The following is a 17,888-nucleotide window of genomic DNA, read 5'->3' as shown; positions in this document are numbered from 1 at the left end:
TAGCTGGAGATGTTGCTGGCTGATACGCACGGTGATCGCAGGAGCTGGGAAGATGTGAGGCGTGATGGCACGATCTCTACTGATCTGGGCGTGATTGGGAGCTGACATCCGGGACGCCATGGCTGTGTTCGAAATGGAAGGAAATCCGGATGGCCGGAGACGCGCTGCAGATTACTCGGATGAACGCCTGATTTGCTGGCTGCATCGCGGGATGAGAGGAGATCTGGAAAATGGTTGGATGCACGGAAGGGGGGCTGGTTCATCGTGGGATACGCTGGGAGAAGGGCAATTTCCCCTGCTTCGGATCGCCTGATGCAGAAGATATTTTTTGTTTTGAAGCAGGGGGAAAACATGTAGATTTGATCCGTGAGCTGGGTGTTATTCGTGGAGGGAGATAACGAGAGGATCTGGGAGGATTAGGAGAAGACGAGGCTTGACTCGCGGATGCTGGGAGCTTCGGAGAAGGAAAGAGATGATCTCGGCTTTTGTTCTGGAACAGGGGATTTTGCATTTGATTTGGCTTGGCTGGGATCAATCCGGGTGTTTGTGTTGTTGCCGTTGGATGAGAGGAAATCTAGGGAGAATCCGGAAGAAGATGAGGATCAGTGGTTTGTTCTTTGTTGGGGACTTGGTTGGCCACGGGATAAGGGTGGTTACGAAAGGTTTGAAGCAGGGGAATTAATCCTATTTGGCTTGGGAAGAGACCAATGACCACAATTTTCTGATATACTTTGATGTCTTAGAAACAAATGATTGGACAGTATGGGAAGAGAATTAGGTGAATTTGTGAAGAGATAGGAATTAATGGAAAACACAGAGTTTTTTTGGAGGAGAGTTCTTGGAGTCGACTCCGGAGGATGTGGAGTTGTGAAATGATGCAGTGTAGGTTTAGACTTTATTTAATTGAGCTTGACTTGACTTGCATACATTAGGCTCAATCAATAATCAAAATCGAATTAAAATGCATTGACGAGGGTGAACATATTTCTTATGTTTAAATTTAGAATATGTGCATAAAAATAAGAATAAGTGCTATGTAAAATAGATTAATTTATACATTATTTAGCACTTATCATACCCCCAAACCTGCATTTTGCTAGTCCTCGAGCAAAATAAAACTAGAAAAGAAAAAAAAACTCTAACTCACTTTCGCAGGCATCGCGATTGCATTTACCATATGCAATAAGGCTTTAAACCCCTAGGTTACCCTAGTGGACGAGTTATAGTCTCGTGAGGATTTCCAGTGAAGATACCCACAAACTTCAATCTTAAAATAAATCATTTATTATTATTGTTATTATTATTATTTATTATTTATTTATTTATTTATTTTTTAGATCGATTGATCTATGAAGTGAAAATCAAATTCCAAATGCATACTAGCTAAGAATTTCAATAACTCTCTTCTCTTTTTTTTTTTAAATCTAATTTAAGATACATAAATGATAAGAATTTCAAAGCACACACGGTTTTATTTACTAAGTCAGCCCAAATCCTAAGTCAAGATGCAATTCAAGTTGAAGTCATCAAGTTCCGTTAGGAAAGTTATAAGACTCATTTATACCGGAGCGCTCGGTGAAATCTGGACCGTTCCCAAGCTAAGGATTTGGATCTCCAAAATGTTGCTAATACCAGTAGTTTCCAAGGATTGGTCGAAAGAACCTGCTCACTGATTCAAAATCATCTTATCTGCAGGATTTCGAGAGTTGTGGATGTTTATTTTAGTACCTCACGGGCTTTATCTGTAATATTCCAGTTTACTCGAATTTTTATAACGACGGCTTTCACACTGTTGTCTTTTTCAAGGTCAATACAGAGTTTTTTTTTCTCATTGAAGGTAAGAATTTTTTCAAGAAAGATATATAAATTGTGCACTTTTACTCTTGTGGTGATTTCTCCGTGTAACGAGCAATCAGTCGACAACTCTCACACCAGTTGGCATAAGGTGTCGGGCATCAAGACTTTCCTACGGACTTATGCTCGAAGTCCTCATCACAAGCCCACTTGACCTTTGACAATAGGTAGCCCTTTTCGATGTTCCTGACTAAATCCATTTTCATTGATGATTTTTTTTTTTTTTGGGATTAGATAAGTATGATTCATCAGGGTCCAAGGTTGCTACCATACTCTCAACATAATGTCGAGCCTAGACCTTAGAAGAGTTGGCCAGTGTGTAGTGAAATTCCAAAATATTAATTAGCTTATAACTCCCTAAGAGAGACTTAATAAAAAGAACTTAAATTTGTATTACTTCCGACTAGTCATTGGGCTTTTTAGATTTTATATACGCTGTGTGTTTATCATTCTCGCATTCATGTATAGAAATTAGGTAAAAAAAATAAAAAAAATTAAATTATAAAAATGAACACAATTTTTTTAAAAGATATTTTATATTTTTATATTTTTATTTCTTTTGATAAACCTGACATTATGAAGTGAAAACGAATGCAAGAGATGCAAACAAAACAAAAAATGATTAAAAATACTTAAAAATACCTCCAAACCTAAACCTAACATTGTCCTCAATGTTAAAGAAAACTAAAAGAATTGGATTGCCTCCCAACAAGCGCTAAGTTTATTGTCTTCAGCCAGACAGTGAGGTAGTTTTTGCATCTCCTTCTATGAGTTCATCTATTTTGTCTATCATAAAACACTCAACTTTCCTCGCGGGTTGGTCGTCCGCATTGAACACATTTAATTTTACCTTCATGTTCCCAAATGATATGTTCATTACCCCCGTTTTACAATTTATGCACGCATTGGCTGTTGCTAAAAAGGGCCGCCCAAGGATCACGGGGATTTGTTTCTTAGGATTAGGTTCATGTTCCATATCAAGAACAATGAAATCTACTGGAAAATAGAATTTGTCTACCTTGACAAGAACATCTTCAATTATCCCACGTGGTGTTTTTACAGATCGATCAGCCAATTGAAGGGATACTGAGGTTGGTTTTAACTCACCTAACCCAAGTTTCTCATAAACTGAATAAGGTAAAAGGTTGACACTTGCCCCTAGATCTAAGAGTGCTCGATCAATGAAATTATTTCCTAAAACACAGGAGATGGTGGGAGCACCAGGATCTTTGAATTTCGGAGTGATGTTGTGTTGGAGAATAGAACTCACTTGCTCAGTTAGAAAGACTTTTCTGGGCACATGTGTCCTAAATTTTCGCTTTTGGGTGCACAGGTCTTTAAGAAATTTGGCATAGGAGGGAACTTGTCTAATAGCATCAAGAAGCGGAAGGTTGATCCTCACTTGTTTGAAAACCTCCATCATTTTCTCTAGTGAAGTTTCCTTTTTGCCAAAGGGAGAGGGTGAATTAAGAGCTTCAGGAAATGGGGCCTTTGGAATGTGAGTTTTGGCAGAAGGTGGACTAGCTGAAGAAGAAGAAGGTTTTAGAGTTTCATCTGCCACATGTCTATTCTCTTCTCCACCTTTCTTATTGTTATCTTCCCCAATCTTATTGTCTACTACACGTCCACTCCTTAGGGTAGTCAAAGCATTGGCTTGTTCATGATGAATTGCATTTAATTGATTTTCTTGAGCCATGTATTGTCCCCTAGGATTACTTAGTGGTTGGCTTGGAAGCTTTCCTTCCTCTCGCTTGTTCAGTGCATTAGCTAGTTGCCCCATTTGGGATTCTAGCTTGACGATGGATTGCGTGTGAGAGTGCACCAATTGTGTAATGGTTTCCAAACCTTGAAGGGCGTTCAACACTTTCTCCTCAAAGGCTGTGTTTCTTTGGGGTGGAGGAGGAGTGTGTTGAAATTGAGTCGAGGGACGGTAAGGATGAATATTTTGTGGGGTTTGAAAATTCTGAGGGTTTTGAAAATTTTGGGAGTAGGGTTGGGCAGTATTCGAAGCTTGCTACCTCCAAGAAAAATTTGGATGATTCCGCCATCCCGGATTATATGTATTGGAAAATGGGTCATTACCCGGTCTAGGCTGTGTTTGAGCAACATTGATGTGTTCTTGCACGAGTTCGGGGAATTGGGGCGCTGAAGGGCACTCATGAATAGGGTGGGATGGGCTAGAACAGATATTACACACTTGTGCTTGGGAAGAGTTCATGTAATACCCACCTATCATCAGTTGATCAATCTTATGGGACAATGCATCTACCTTGCTAGAAAGGTCCATAGAATGACTTATTTCACAAATGTTCCCTTTTCTTTGAGAACTCAGGGGTGCTTGACGAGAACAAGAAGCATGGTGGAGGGAGTTTTCATTAAGATTTTCAAATAATTGCCATGATTCATGCTCATTTTGAAGCATGAATGTCCCCCCACATGCGGCATCAATCATCTGACGGTTTCGTTCAATCAATCCGTCATAGAAACATTGCACTAGTTGCCATTTAGGTATAAATGATGATGTGGGCATTTACGGATTAGGTCCCGAAATCTCTCCCAAGTTTCATGAAATTCTTCTCCCTCAGTTTGGGAGAAGCTTGTGATGGCGCGTCTAAACTGGTTCGTTCTTCCAATGGAAAAGTATTTTTTTAAGATTTCTTGTTGCATTTGATCCCAAGAACGAATTGAGTTGGCTTCTAAAGAATTCAGCCATTGTTTGGCTCTATCTTTAAGGGAGAAGGGGAATAATCTAAGTTTTAGAGCATCATCAGTAAAGTTCTGAATCTTGACAGTGGTGCAAATCTCAAAGAATTCATCTAGGTGTTTATATGGGTCTTCATTGGTGAGCCCATGAAAAGATGGGAGCATTTGGATCACACTAGATTTTATTTCATATTGTACAGCTGCTACTTCAGGTAATCGAATGCAAGATGGGGAAGTGTAAGTGGTGGGAGTAAAGTACTCCCTCAGGAGTTTGGGTTGTTCTTCAGCCATCTCAGGAGGTTTCGATGATTCTATTGTTCTAATCTTAGCTCGAATATTTCTAAGGGTCCGTTCTATTTCAGGGTCAAAAGGTAATAGGTCACGTACTCTAGAACGACTCCCTTGCATACACTAGTACTTGATCAGTCAAGCATGCAATAAAAGAAAAACACATCAATCCTTGTATTTGTCCTAAAATCACTAGACAGCTCCTAACTGGTTTGAAGAGGGCACCTAAGCCTCCAATCCGGTCTAATGAACCGAGTTGACCAGATAAGCTCCCAGGTAAGTGGAGGGGTCACGATGCGTTTGCAAAGGTCCCACTTAAAACCCACTTGCCTCGAACAGATGAATTGTCTCCCTTATAGGGACAAAGCTTGCCTAGACATCAACTAAGCCACAGAGCGAAATTGGTGCAACTTTCGGTGATCTTCGTCATATTGAGCTCGAATGTCCCTAAGAGCCAACGTCTAATTGATTTTAATTAAGCTGACACTATGTGAGATTGAGTTCACCTAAGTTGGGCAAGAGTCCGGTGATGAAATCCGGCTCTTATCTTGTTGGGGTGATTGCCCTTACTATGTGCGGATTAATTTGTGTATGTGTATCAAGCATGCATTCACACTTTTACTGAAATTAAAATCAAACAATCACCACAAAATTTCAAGCTAATAATTAATTTAAATAAGAAAGGTTTAGAGGTTACCAAAGAAAATTTTCCAGCGACTATATATATATATATATATATTTTGGCAAACCTCTATAGCATTCTCTTTCCAGCAGTTCTCCTTTTGATCATCCCAGATTTTTTTTCTCGATTCCTGATCAAATAATACAAAAAGAAAAATTAAAAATTAGTAAGAAAGAAAAAAGAGATAAGAAAAGTAACAACAATCGAAAATAATTTTTATTTTATTTTAGATATATATATATATTTTGAAAGTTTTTTTTTAATTAATTTTTTTTTAATTTTTTTTTAATGATAGCAAAAATAACTATGCTAGCAATCCCCGGCAACGGCGCCAAAAATTGATCGGTTCTTTCAATTTTGAAAATAAACCACGTAATAATACGTATCCTGTAGGATAGTGATTACGGGTGTCGGTCCACAGGGATTGGAGACAAGTTATTTTTCTTTTAAAAATAAATCACGAAGAAGAATTTGCTAACTTGATTTAACTAAATTAATCTATGAGTACGAATTGAAATTTATCAAAGTAGATGGATCTAGGGTTTGGAATCCACCCGTAGCGTTGCATTAGGGACTGTGTTCTTAATTTTTATCTTTTGGAGAGGCATGCAAATTGGCTACAAGCCTTTTAAAATAAAAACATAAAGAGTTTTAGGAAGATCCATCTTCGGTATAGCATGAAGTGTCTACCTAAGTATGCTAATCTAGGGTGCAGCACACCTCATCTTCCTAGGCATGGATCATCTTAGACTACTTTAGCAAACATGAATAGTAAATGGCATGCTCAAGGTTTAAACATCATAAAAGAAATATTTTCTTGAAGATAAGAATTTAAACAAGCTCCAAAATAATAAAAAAATAAGAACTACAATGCCCCTGATACATTGCTAGGGCTTCATCCAGCCCTAGATTGGACGTTTAGCTGCGCATGGCTTCCGGACGACCTTCCATCTTCAAGTAAAAGTCTTCCCCTCTCATTCTTCCCAAAATATCACAAACTATTCTCTTTTCCCCCTCCTTTCTTTTTTTTTTATTTCTTTTCTCTGGTTTGGCTCTCTTCTTCTCTTCACCGAAACAGGGTCTCCCCTGTTTCTTTCGAACCGAGCTCCCTCCCCCTCTCTCGATGGCCACCCTCCTCCTTTTAATCTCCCCGGGCGCCGGTTCAGCATCGAATAAAATCGGATCTTCCCCGATTTTGGGCGTGGGGATGGAAGGGAAGGAGCTGGACGTGCTGAATCTCGGATCTTGCTTGGAACGGCAGCTGTGAGGAGGCGGGGATGTTGGGATCGGCTGATGCGGAAGTCATCCAGCTAGCTGGAGATGTTGCTGGCTGATACGCACGGTGATCGCAGGAGCTGGGAAGATGTGAGGCGTGATGGCACGATCTCTACTGATCTGGGCGTGATTGGGAGCTGACATCCGGGACGCCATGGCTGTGTTCGAAACGGAAGGAAATCCGGATGGCCGGAGACGCGCTGCAGATTACTCGGATGAACGCCTGATTTGCTGGCTGCATCGCGAGATGAGAGGAGATCTGGAAAATGGCTGGATGCACGGAAGGCGGGCTGGTTCATCATGGGATACGCTGGGAGAAGGGCAATTTCCCCTGCTTCGGATCGCCTGATGCAGAAGATATTTTTTGTTTTGAAGCAGGGGGAAAACATGTAGATTTGATCCGTGAGCTGGGAGTTATTCGTGGAGGGAGATAACGAGAGGATCTGGGAGGATTAGGAGAAGACGAGGCTTGACTCGCGGATGCTGGGAGCTTCGGAGAAGGAAAGAGATGATCTCGGCTTTTGTTCTGGAACAGGGGATTTTGTATTTGATTTGGCTTGGCTGGGATCAATCCGGGTGTTTGGGTTGTTGCCGTTGGATGAGAGGAAATCTAGGGAGAATCCAGAAGAAGATGAGGATCAGTGGTTTGTTCTTTGTTGGGGGATGCTGGGACTTGGTTGGCCACGGGATAAGGGTGGTTACGAAAGGTTTGAAGCAAGGGAATTAATCCTATTTGGCTTGGGAAGAGACCAATGACCACAATTTTCTGATATACTTTGATGTCTTAGAAACAAATGATTGGACAGTATGGGAAGAGAATTAGGTGAATTTGTGAAGAGACAGAAATTAATGGAAAACACAGAGTTTTTTTGGAGGAGAGTTCTTGGAGTCGACTCCGGAGGATGTGGAGTTGTGAAATGATGCAGTGTGGATTTAGACTTTATTTAATTGAGCTTGACTTGGCCTGCATACATTAGGCTCAATCAATAATCAAAATCGAATTAAAATGCATTGACGAGGGTGAACATATTTCTTATGTTTAAATTTAGAATATGTGCATAAAAATAAGAATAAGTGCTATGTAAAATAGATTAATTTATACATTATTTAGCACTTATCAAGCCCTTCTTCTCTTCTTCTAGGATTTCGTTTAGGAGTCGAGTCTAATTAAGTTGTGGATAATGTATGCATGGTAGAAGATCATTAAGGGGTAAGTTAACACCATTTAACCCAGAGGTTTGAAAAAAGCATCATCACATCCGACGAATTATTGATCAACCACCAATCTATACAATGGGTGATCACATTAGAACCCTGAATGAATTATTCGCTCCTGCATCCGCTAGTCCACCTGCATGTATAGTATTGCCAATAAATAATGCAGCCCAATTTGAAATTCGGGCTGCAACAATAAACATGTTACCTAAGTTTCGTGGGTTCGAGAGTGAACAATCCTATATTCATCTAAACAAATTTTTGACAATCTGTCAAACGTTTAGAAATCAAAATTTAGATGAAGAGGGTATTAAATTAAGGTTATTTCCCATGACTTTAGAGGATCGTGCTACTGCATGGCTGTATTCCCTAGCTTCAAATTCCTTCACATTATGGGAACAACTATCTAGGAAGTTCATGGCTAAGTTCTATCCTATGGTAAAGACTGAAAAAATTAAGGATGCCATAAGAACTTTTAGAGGAAAATCTGAGGAGGAATTTTCCCAACTTTGGAAAAGATTCCATGATCTTTTGGTCAAGTGCCCGCACCATGGGCTTGATAAGGCTGATCTGGTCCACTTCTTTTATAAAGGACTACCTCCGGCACATAGAAACATGATTGAGTCCATGCACAAGGGTAGGTTCATGAACCAAACCCCAGATCAAGCCTATGAATTTCTTGTTGACTTAGCTGAAAACGCCCAAAATTGGAGTAGTTATGGTGAGGAAGTAAATAGAGATGAGTTCGGGTCTAGAAAACCAAGTAATTATGAAATGAAAGCAGGCCCAGATCTCAAAAATGTCATGTCCAATCTGGTGACTGGAATGAACAACTTAAGCAAAAAGTTTGATGCTTTCACTGTTTCTACTAACTCGAGTTCATATAAAGAGTTAAATCCCATCATGAAAATGGATCACGAGTCAAATAGTTTATGTATCTTGTGTAACAGTTCTGAGCATCTAGTGGAGTGTTGTCCTAGTTTACCCAACATAAAGGCCGAGCAAGCAAATGCTCTAAATTCGTATAGTGCCTTCAAGAAGCCCACTCCCAATTCGTTCAGCCCAGTTTACCACCCTGATAATAGGTTCCACCCAAATTTCTCATATAAGCAGAACGAACCTATTCAGCATCAAGGTGGTCCACCAGGTTTTCAGAACAACTTTTCCAGGATAGGGCCACCACAAATGAACCAATCTTTGGTTCCATCTGTACCTCCCTATAATGCTCCTATCCCACAGCAATCTTCACCATTAGAAACCATGATGGCTAATATGATGAAACAACAACAAGATTTTATCAAGCAACAACAATAGACCAATACAGCCCAAGCCCAGACTAACCAATTCCAATCGCAAGCAATTGCAAAACTTGAGGTTAGTCTAAGCCAAATAGTAAACTCTCTAGGGGATAGAAAGAAAGGTGAACTACCTAGTCAACCAGTGCCTAACCCTAGTAGACAACAAAATCAAGATCAAAAAGGTCAGTATCAAATCAATGGAAATCCGACCTATGAAGTCCAGGCAATTACCACTCTAAGGTCTGGCAAGCAAGTGGACAATAAAGTCCAACTTTCTAAACATGAAAAAGAAAATAAAAAAAAATCCGATAAAAACCCAATTCAGAAGAGAGGTCAAGAACAGGACAAATCAGAAAAAAGGGAAGAACCTATAGAAACATACAAACCCAAGGTTCCCTTCCCCAGTATACTTCAGGACTCCAAGAAACAATCTAACTTTGATGAAATCATGGAAGTCTTTAAAACTGTTTGGATAAATATACCTTTTCTCGATGCCATAAGACAAATTTCCTCCTATACAAAATTCTTGAAAGACCTCACCACGGTCAAAAGAAAAACCAGCATTCCTAGGCAAGCTGTTATGGCTGCACAAGCCTCATCTCTCATTCAACAACAGATTGCCCCGAAATACAAAGATCCTGGTTGCCCCACCATTGAAATAAAAATAGGAGAGACGATCATCCAGAGAGCCCTATTAGTTTTAGGAGCCAGTGTGAACCTACTTCCCTACAATATATACCAAAAGTTAGGTTTGGGGGAATTAAAGCCCACAAATATTACCCTTTCCTTAGCAGATAGGACGGTGAAGTATCCCAAGGAGATTGTAGAGGATGTAATACTGAAGGTAAACGAGTTTTACTATCCTGTGGACTTCGTTATCCTTGAGACCGAACCTGTAATATATCCAGACAATCACACACCTATAATTTTAGGTAGACCCTTCTTAGCCACAGCAAATGCTGTGATCAATTGTCGAAATGGGATACTGAAGTTATCTTTTGGCAACATGAAAGTCAAGCTTAATGTCTTTAACATAAGTAAACAACCACCAGACGACAAAGAAATCAATGAAGTTGACATGATTGAAAGTCTGGTTCAAGAGACTTTCTTACAAACTTATAATAAGGACCCTTTAGAAGCTTACCTTGCTCATTCCGGGGAAGGGGTCAAGCATGCGCCCCTTAGTTCTGTTCCCGTTATAAGCATAGATTGTCATCAGCCGACTGTTCTTCATCGGACTCTTCCAAAACCATTCTTAGATAATGGTTAAAAAAAAGGGGGGATTTACATTTTGTCTGGCTAAAGACATAAAACTTAGCGCTCTTGGAAGGCAACCCAACATATAAATATTATTAAATAATAATAATAATAATTAAAAAAATTCAATAAATTACTAACATGCAGGTTTGGGGGTGTTTGGCCCCAATTGTCACTTTACCCATCCATATCATGTAACTTCTCCTCTGTCCTATTACTGCTTTAAATTTTGTTTAACATTGAGGACAATGTTAAATTTAGGTATGGGGGTAAGAATATTTTTGATTTTTCTACCTAAAATAAAAAAAAGATTTTAAAATCGAGAATATTTTTCAAAAAAAAGAAGATTTTTTTTTTAAAAAAAAAGAGAAGGGATTTCAAATTTTTAACTCCAGATCTAATCTTTTTGGTTGTACAAACTAGGAATTGCTTTGACAATAGCTTTGAGTTAACGAATATGATAGCAGTTCTAGCTTGAGTTTTCGTCCCACCTATTTTCTGCTAACATGATACAAGATGATTTAGCACCAACACGTAAGCACATGAATAGTGGGGTATGTATACTTGCAACTAATATGAATACTTTTAATCTTCGAGATAACTTAAAGTTATATGTGTGATGAACACCCTAATCAAAAAAAAGAAAAAAAAAGATAAAATAAAATAAAAATAATGAGTTTATTTTAAGTCTTCTCACTGAGTAACCGGGCCTCTTGCCTGGCAAGCAGCGAGTGTTCGCGTAAAAAGGTGAGGATGATTTAGATTAAACTCTGAGTGACTAATTTGGCCTTAAAGCCTAGTTAACTTGAGTTATTAAGCCTGTTAGGGTGTCTCTACACCTAGTGCCCTGAGCCATCTGGATCGGGAGTCATTGGCCTAACACTCGCTACATGGGTCAGCTAGAAAGCTTAATAAGGCTAAATATTGCACAAGTCATTCTTCTTAGCATTCAGTCTGATAAAAAAAATAATAATAATAATAAAAAAATGGGATGTTCATTACCATTTAACTCTAGAAAGTCTTGAAAATTGGAGTGATCATGTTGGAAGTAAGTGAAAGCCACTCATTTATATAATATTATCTTGCACCTCACTACATTCTTGACTTGTTAGCAGATAGATTGGGTGTAATGAAACTTGAGTTAGAGTCTGCTTGAATATGATAGCAATAAGTCTTTATTGTCCTTGCAATTCTAAGTTCATACAATAATACTTGTTCAAATTTTGAGTTAAACATTATAAAACCCTGATGATGCAAAAATAAAATTGTTCTCCCAAGTGCAGGAGAATCGTACAAGTAGTAAAATCTCGGAAGTCCGAGGTCGAATCCTCAGGGAACGAAATTTATAGATTATTAGCGTAATTTTCAGATTAATTAATTAAATAAATTTGTGGATTAAAATAATGTTTTGATTTTCAGAAATTAAATGCAAAGAATAATAAACACAATTCAATGAAATAAAAATGGTAGGGATCTGAAATCCCTCTTGATGATGTTGCATCCAAGGAATAAACTCTATGGTTCTTGATTAAAGATTAAATGTAGGATAGATCTAATCATGGTATATGTTTCATGAACATATGAACTCAATTTCTAAGCATTCATCGTGCTTTTTACGTCTACGACGAATTAAATACTAAAGCCATCCATATATCAATAATCATAATCCATTAAAGATCTATCTATGAGATAACTACGCATGGATCAAGAACATATCAATAAATATAAATCATTGAAAGCAAAAGTTTAGAATTTACTTCAAAGAGAAATACATCAAAGGTTCCTCCATCTCCCTTCCTAAGAAATCAGCCACTCATTTTAAAAATGAGTCCCCCTTTCATTCTCCCCTTTTCCTTTCTTTCTTTTCTTTTCGGAAACAGGGGAGGCCCTCCTCTGTTTTTTTTTTTTTCTTTTTTTGGATGGCAGAGGCCCTCCTCTGTTTTTTTTCAATGGGAAAGAATGATAATCCCAACTTCCCAGCCGAGAGGGATATCAAGCTGGCCTTCGATCCACTCCTCACACGCGATGGAGATCAACGGATGGATGCTAATCCGGAAGAAGTGGATGGATGCGAACGGGAGATGATCGCTGATGTTGAGATCACGGGATGCCGGGATCTTCGGACGCGGACGTGGCGGATGGGTGCGAGGAGGATCGTTAGGAAGCACGGACGCGGGTGATGCCTCGCAGGATGCTGGAAACTCGGACGATTTGCTGGATGATCACCAAGCTGGAGATGAATCTTGGACTCAAGAGGCCTGGACGGATGGAGCTTGATCGTTGGAGCTAGGACGCGAGGACTGCGAGGAAGACGGAAGCCGCGGACGTGAACAGATGCTGAGATACGGGATGCTGGGAACTCGGCTGAACACGTGGACTCGGAATGGATTAGGAGAAGATTTGGAATCGTGTGACGGGCTCGGCTGAAGATGCTTGCAGATGGCTGCACTGGATGAGGTCGGGGCGCAGGGAGAAGCTGGGACTTCGGTTCCTGTGAAGCTTGGGACGCGAACGGATGAACTCAGATTCGAAAGAAGCGGACGGAAGCTGGATCTTTGCTGGGATGAGGTGTGCGCTTGTGAGGAGCTCGGACGTGGACGGCTGGGCAGCGAGTTGCTCGCGGAGGCTTGAATCTGGGCTCTGTTCTGCAGCTGGGAAGAGATGATGCTTCGCGGGAGGGAGCTAACAGCGGAAGAATGTGGAGATGGAGCCGGCTTGCGGACGACTGGATCATCCAACGCTGAGATCACTGAAGCTGGGAGGCGCTGTGAACCGGGATGACAGGGGGAGGAAGGAGATCCGAGAAGAGCTGCATGCGGACGTGTGAAGGAAGCTGAGAATCGCACGGACACGGGATGCTTGGGAGCTGGGACGCGTGGCTTTGGACTCATGGATGAGCGGAAGCGAGCTGATCACGGGAGAAGGCTGGGAGGTTTTGTGAACGTAGACCCGGATGCTTCGTTTTGGGAAGAAACAGAGGAAGAACAACTCGGCTGGGAGAGCTGTGGGTGCGGGAGATTGCATACGGAAGAATTGGAATGTTGGCACCTGGGCTTAAGATGCAGAAGAAGCTGGGATGCACGAGATGCTGGGAATTAATTGCAGTGAACTGTTTTGCTGAACTTAGACTCCTTCTAATGTGCAACTGGGGTTGAACCATGCGGTTGACTGGTCACCTACGGTGATGCATCTTTTGGACCCAATGCTCATTTTAACTTTGATTTACGATCACCTGCACCCAACAAAAATAAAATATTAATGCAGCACTGTTATCATTATTTGTTAGCAATAATGCTAATTTAAGTAATGTGTAGATCGCACTTTTGTGCTCTCATCACACCCCCCAACTAGCTTATTGCTAGTCTCTAGCAATTAACAAGCAATTGATAAAATGAAAGTACAAAAAGTGTTGGTTGGTCCTTTGATGTTTTATTAGAACTAATTGCTTAAAATTAAGATAAGTACTCACTTTCGTAGGAATCACGATTGCACTTAGCACGTGCAACAAGCCGTTAAACCCCTAGGTTACCCTAGTGGACGAGTGTTGTCTCGTGAGGGTTTTCAGGGATGTTACCCACAAACATCATGAATTATATGACATGAGATTCTAATAAAAATAAACCCTAAGCTAATACACATGTAATTAATTGACAAATATGTTGCCCAGTGGATACAACCCAAGAGGGGGGGTGAATTGGGTCTTTTAAAACTTTTAGGCTACTTCTAACACTTTTCAATTAATTATGCTAAGTTGTATAGATGCACAGTGGAATTTAAACTTAGCAACAGTTTGATTTATTGAGTGAGACTTGATTAAGTAAATTGATATGCTTGCAACTAAAGGATGCGCGGATAAGAGTTAAGCAAGCAATTTATCTAAGTAAGTAAGTGAGCAAGTTAGACAATCACAAACACAACAAACATATAGTGGTTCAGTGCACCCCAGCACCTACATCCACTCCCCAAGACCTCTTGGGAATTTCACTATAATCCTCCAGATTACAGTCCGGTAGTTTTGCGAGTGCACTACCCAACTCGTTGTTTTACACTGGGCTAACAACGAACCCTACAATCCGGTAGTTTTTCGAGTGAACTACCCAACTCGTTGTTTTACCCCGGGCTAACAACGAACCCTACAATCCGGTAGTTTTTCGAGTGAACTACCCAACTCGTTGTTTTACCCCGGGCTAACAACGAACCCTACAATCCGGTAGTTTTTCGAGTGAACTACCCAACTCGTTGTTTTACCCCGGGCTAACAACGAACCCTACAATCCCCCAATTTTAACTTAGGCTTGGGACACCTATCCCTTGTTCCAAGTCCCTTGACTGAAACAAGCTCAATATTCAAACGTTTTACAAAAGATTTGAAAGCTCTTAAGAAGCAAATATAACAATGAGAAACAATAAAATCGGAAGAACCCTTTTTGCCGTTGGAAGCGTGGATGATGGTGGTTCTTCTGATGTGGATCACGTTGGCTTGAATGCGAGCTTTGATTGCCAAGTGGGAGTGAGTAGATGAGCTCGAAATCAGATGGGAAAGCTTGAATGCACTTGATTTCTCCTCTTGAAAGCTCTAACTCCCTTGAACCTCTTTTTCTTTCTTCTCTCTTGAATGATCTCGTGTTGGGTTGGTGAGAAGTTGTTGAGAAGCACTTAAGAGGTCCCTTTTATAGCCCAAAAAGCAAATATAGCCGTTAGACACAAAAAAGAGACGTTTGAAATTCAAATCAAACCTGAAAAAGTTGTTAGTCGCGTCCCAGGCGCTCCGGGGACGTCTCCGCGCTTTACGGGGACGTCTCCGCTTGTTTGCGCTTTTTGCATGGAGACGACTCCGCTTCTTCGGGGACGACTCCGCGCTCCGGGGACGTCTCCGCGCTTTACGGAGACATCTCCGCCGTTATATCTCCGAAAAACAAGTCTTCTGGAATTCTCTGAGAGAGTCGACTCCGCTTTTTCAGGGGACGTCTCCGCGCTCCGGGGACGTCTCCGCGCTTTACGGGGACGTCTCCGCCGTTATATCTCCGAAAAACAAGTCTTCTGGAATTCTCTGAAAGAGCCGTCTCCGCTATCTAGGGGACGACTCCGCTGGTCTGCTTTTTACTTGCGGGGACGACTCCGCAGGTACCGGGGACGTCTCCAGACGTGCCAGTTCTTCCTGTTTGTGCCAGAGACGTCTCGGAGACAACCCGGAGACGTCTCGGCTGTCCCTGAACTTTTTCTTTCATCTCAAAAATTCTTCAATAAGTTCTTAAAAATCATGGGAACTTGCCTAGACATTTCTTAACAATATTCTTAATTAACCAACTAAAATCCTCAAATAACTTGTTAAGATAAAGGGAATTATGCTCTAGTGTTTTGTATTCATCAAAATCCATTAGAGGGTCAACAATCTCCCCCTTTTTGATGATGACAAAAACTTGGAGTATGTGCAATATAAAATATACTGTGTTCTAGGACTAATGCATAGCTAAGTTGCATGAAGTAGAAAACATAAATATTTAAAACATACTTCATGATAATGCTTTAGATTTAATCAGCTTAACACAATCAACCTATTTCAGTTTAAGCTGAGTTGGTATTCAATATAAAATACAAAGCATTATGAGCATATACTTAGATAATTCTCCCCCTTTTTGACAACATCAAAAAGATAGTGGAACATTAAGCACAAAGATAAGAATACTCAGATATTTCTTTTTCTTATTGTACTCTGATTTGCATGTCAAGTTATTGCAAGAATATGAATCATATAACTCAAGGCAATAATGTTAGAAAAAGATTAATGAGCATAGATCAGAGCCAATTAAGATAATTCCAGAGCAGAACACATCGAATGTGATTTCAAGAAATTTTCTAATTTGATACCACAGATAGTTTTCTAATCAAGTGTAGGTGGAATCTTCCTTAGGTTAATTCAAGAAGTACCACAAATGATATTCAAGGAAAGCACGAATGGAAATCTGACCTCTCTTCAATAATAAGTGGGAAAGCTTGTTCATTTAAGACCTTTTGCCTAATCTATTAAGTAATTTATCAATAGGAGAGCAATTCAATTGATTTTCAGAGTAAAAGATCAAAACTTATATATTTGAAAGACATATCATCCTGTTGGATCATTAATTCTTAATGACTTCAAAGTTCTTTTATGATAATAAGAGCATTGGGGCACAAATACCAAAATATGAATTCATGCAATTTTTGATACATCTTAGAACTCTTTTAAAGACTTTCTTTTATTTCTTTAGAGAATAAGCACAATTTGATACATAAAATAATGAATTGGCACAAAATTGAAGTTCTAAAGAGCAAGCCAATTAGGACTCATTAGTGAAGTTCAAAAATAGATTTTCTAAGAGATACTCAAGAAAATTTAACACATTATTCTCCCCCTTTTTCATTAAATTAGAGGCTCCTAAGATTTGCAATTTGGTTCAAGAGTGATGCATGAGATATACTAACCAAATAACACGCCTCAAGGTGTATCATAAAGATTTTCAGATTTAAATTTCAGATGATACATATTGGAGAGTATTAGGATCACTTTTCATTTAGTATTCTTTCCCTCTCCTTTAGTTATAGATTTATGCGATTAAGTTCCATAAGATCTTTCCTTCTGAAATTTTCTTTCTCCCCCTTAATTGATCATTCCATTTTAAGAGTTTAGAATTTGTAGATAATGTTCAATAAAATTGTCAATCTCAAAAATATGTTTTCTATAAGTTTCAGCTTATTTTCATAAGACTCAAGGTTTGAGATAAGACAACCTTTATAGAACTCATCTTAAGGTATAAACTTATAATTAAAGCATGTATTGCAATATAAGGATGTTCATCAAAATCAATCCATAAAAATCAAGGTATGCATCAAATTAAAGTAACTTTAGGATAAGATATCTAAAGCTCTCCCTCAAAAGATGCATTCCTCTTCAATCATTCTTTTCTTTTGTTGAATTTCAGATTTTAATGACAAGCGTGAATAAAACTGAAATTCTATGATATCGAGAATGTCGAGTGATCAAGAATTATTCAAAATTTATAGCAATCACCCTTTTTAATCTTTTAAGCACAAGTTATGCTTTCTCCTAATCTTAGAGAAAATGTATAGAGATATTAATCAGAAAATGATTCATTTGAAGCTCAGTTTTTTTTTTTTTCAAAAACATTTACATTTTCTTTCTTTTAAGAATCATTTGAGTGAGCTGAAATATTTCTAGCTTTAAGATCATTCACTCTCTATATATATTCTGATGGAAGTCTTTAAGAATGTAGGAGAGAAAAACATATAGATGATCATTGAGGTATATATATTTATAGA

The 17,888-nt window shown here is 39.3% G+C and overlaps 1 non-coding gene across 1 annotated transcript; it reads left to right on the top strand.

Moving 5' to 3' along the window:
• Positions 1-4,366: 4,366 nt before the first annotated feature.
• Positions 4,367-4,472, top strand: LOC120106120. The gene has a single exon (XR_005508358.1). It is a non-coding gene; the product is annotated as a small nucleolar RNA R71 (small nucleolar RNA).
• Positions 4,473-17,888: the final 13,416 nt, after the last annotated feature.

This window comes from Phoenix dactylifera, unplaced genomic scaffold (genome assembly GCF_009389715.1).
Source record: "Phoenix dactylifera cultivar Barhee BC4 unplaced genomic scaffold, palm_55x_up_171113_PBpolish2nd_filt_p 000467F, whole genome shotgun sequence".
In the NCBI taxonomy this organism is placed as follows: domain Eukaryota; kingdom Viridiplantae; phylum Streptophyta; class Magnoliopsida; order Arecales; family Arecaceae; genus Phoenix; species Phoenix dactylifera.
This window is presented reverse-complemented; position numbering and strand designations above follow the sequence as displayed.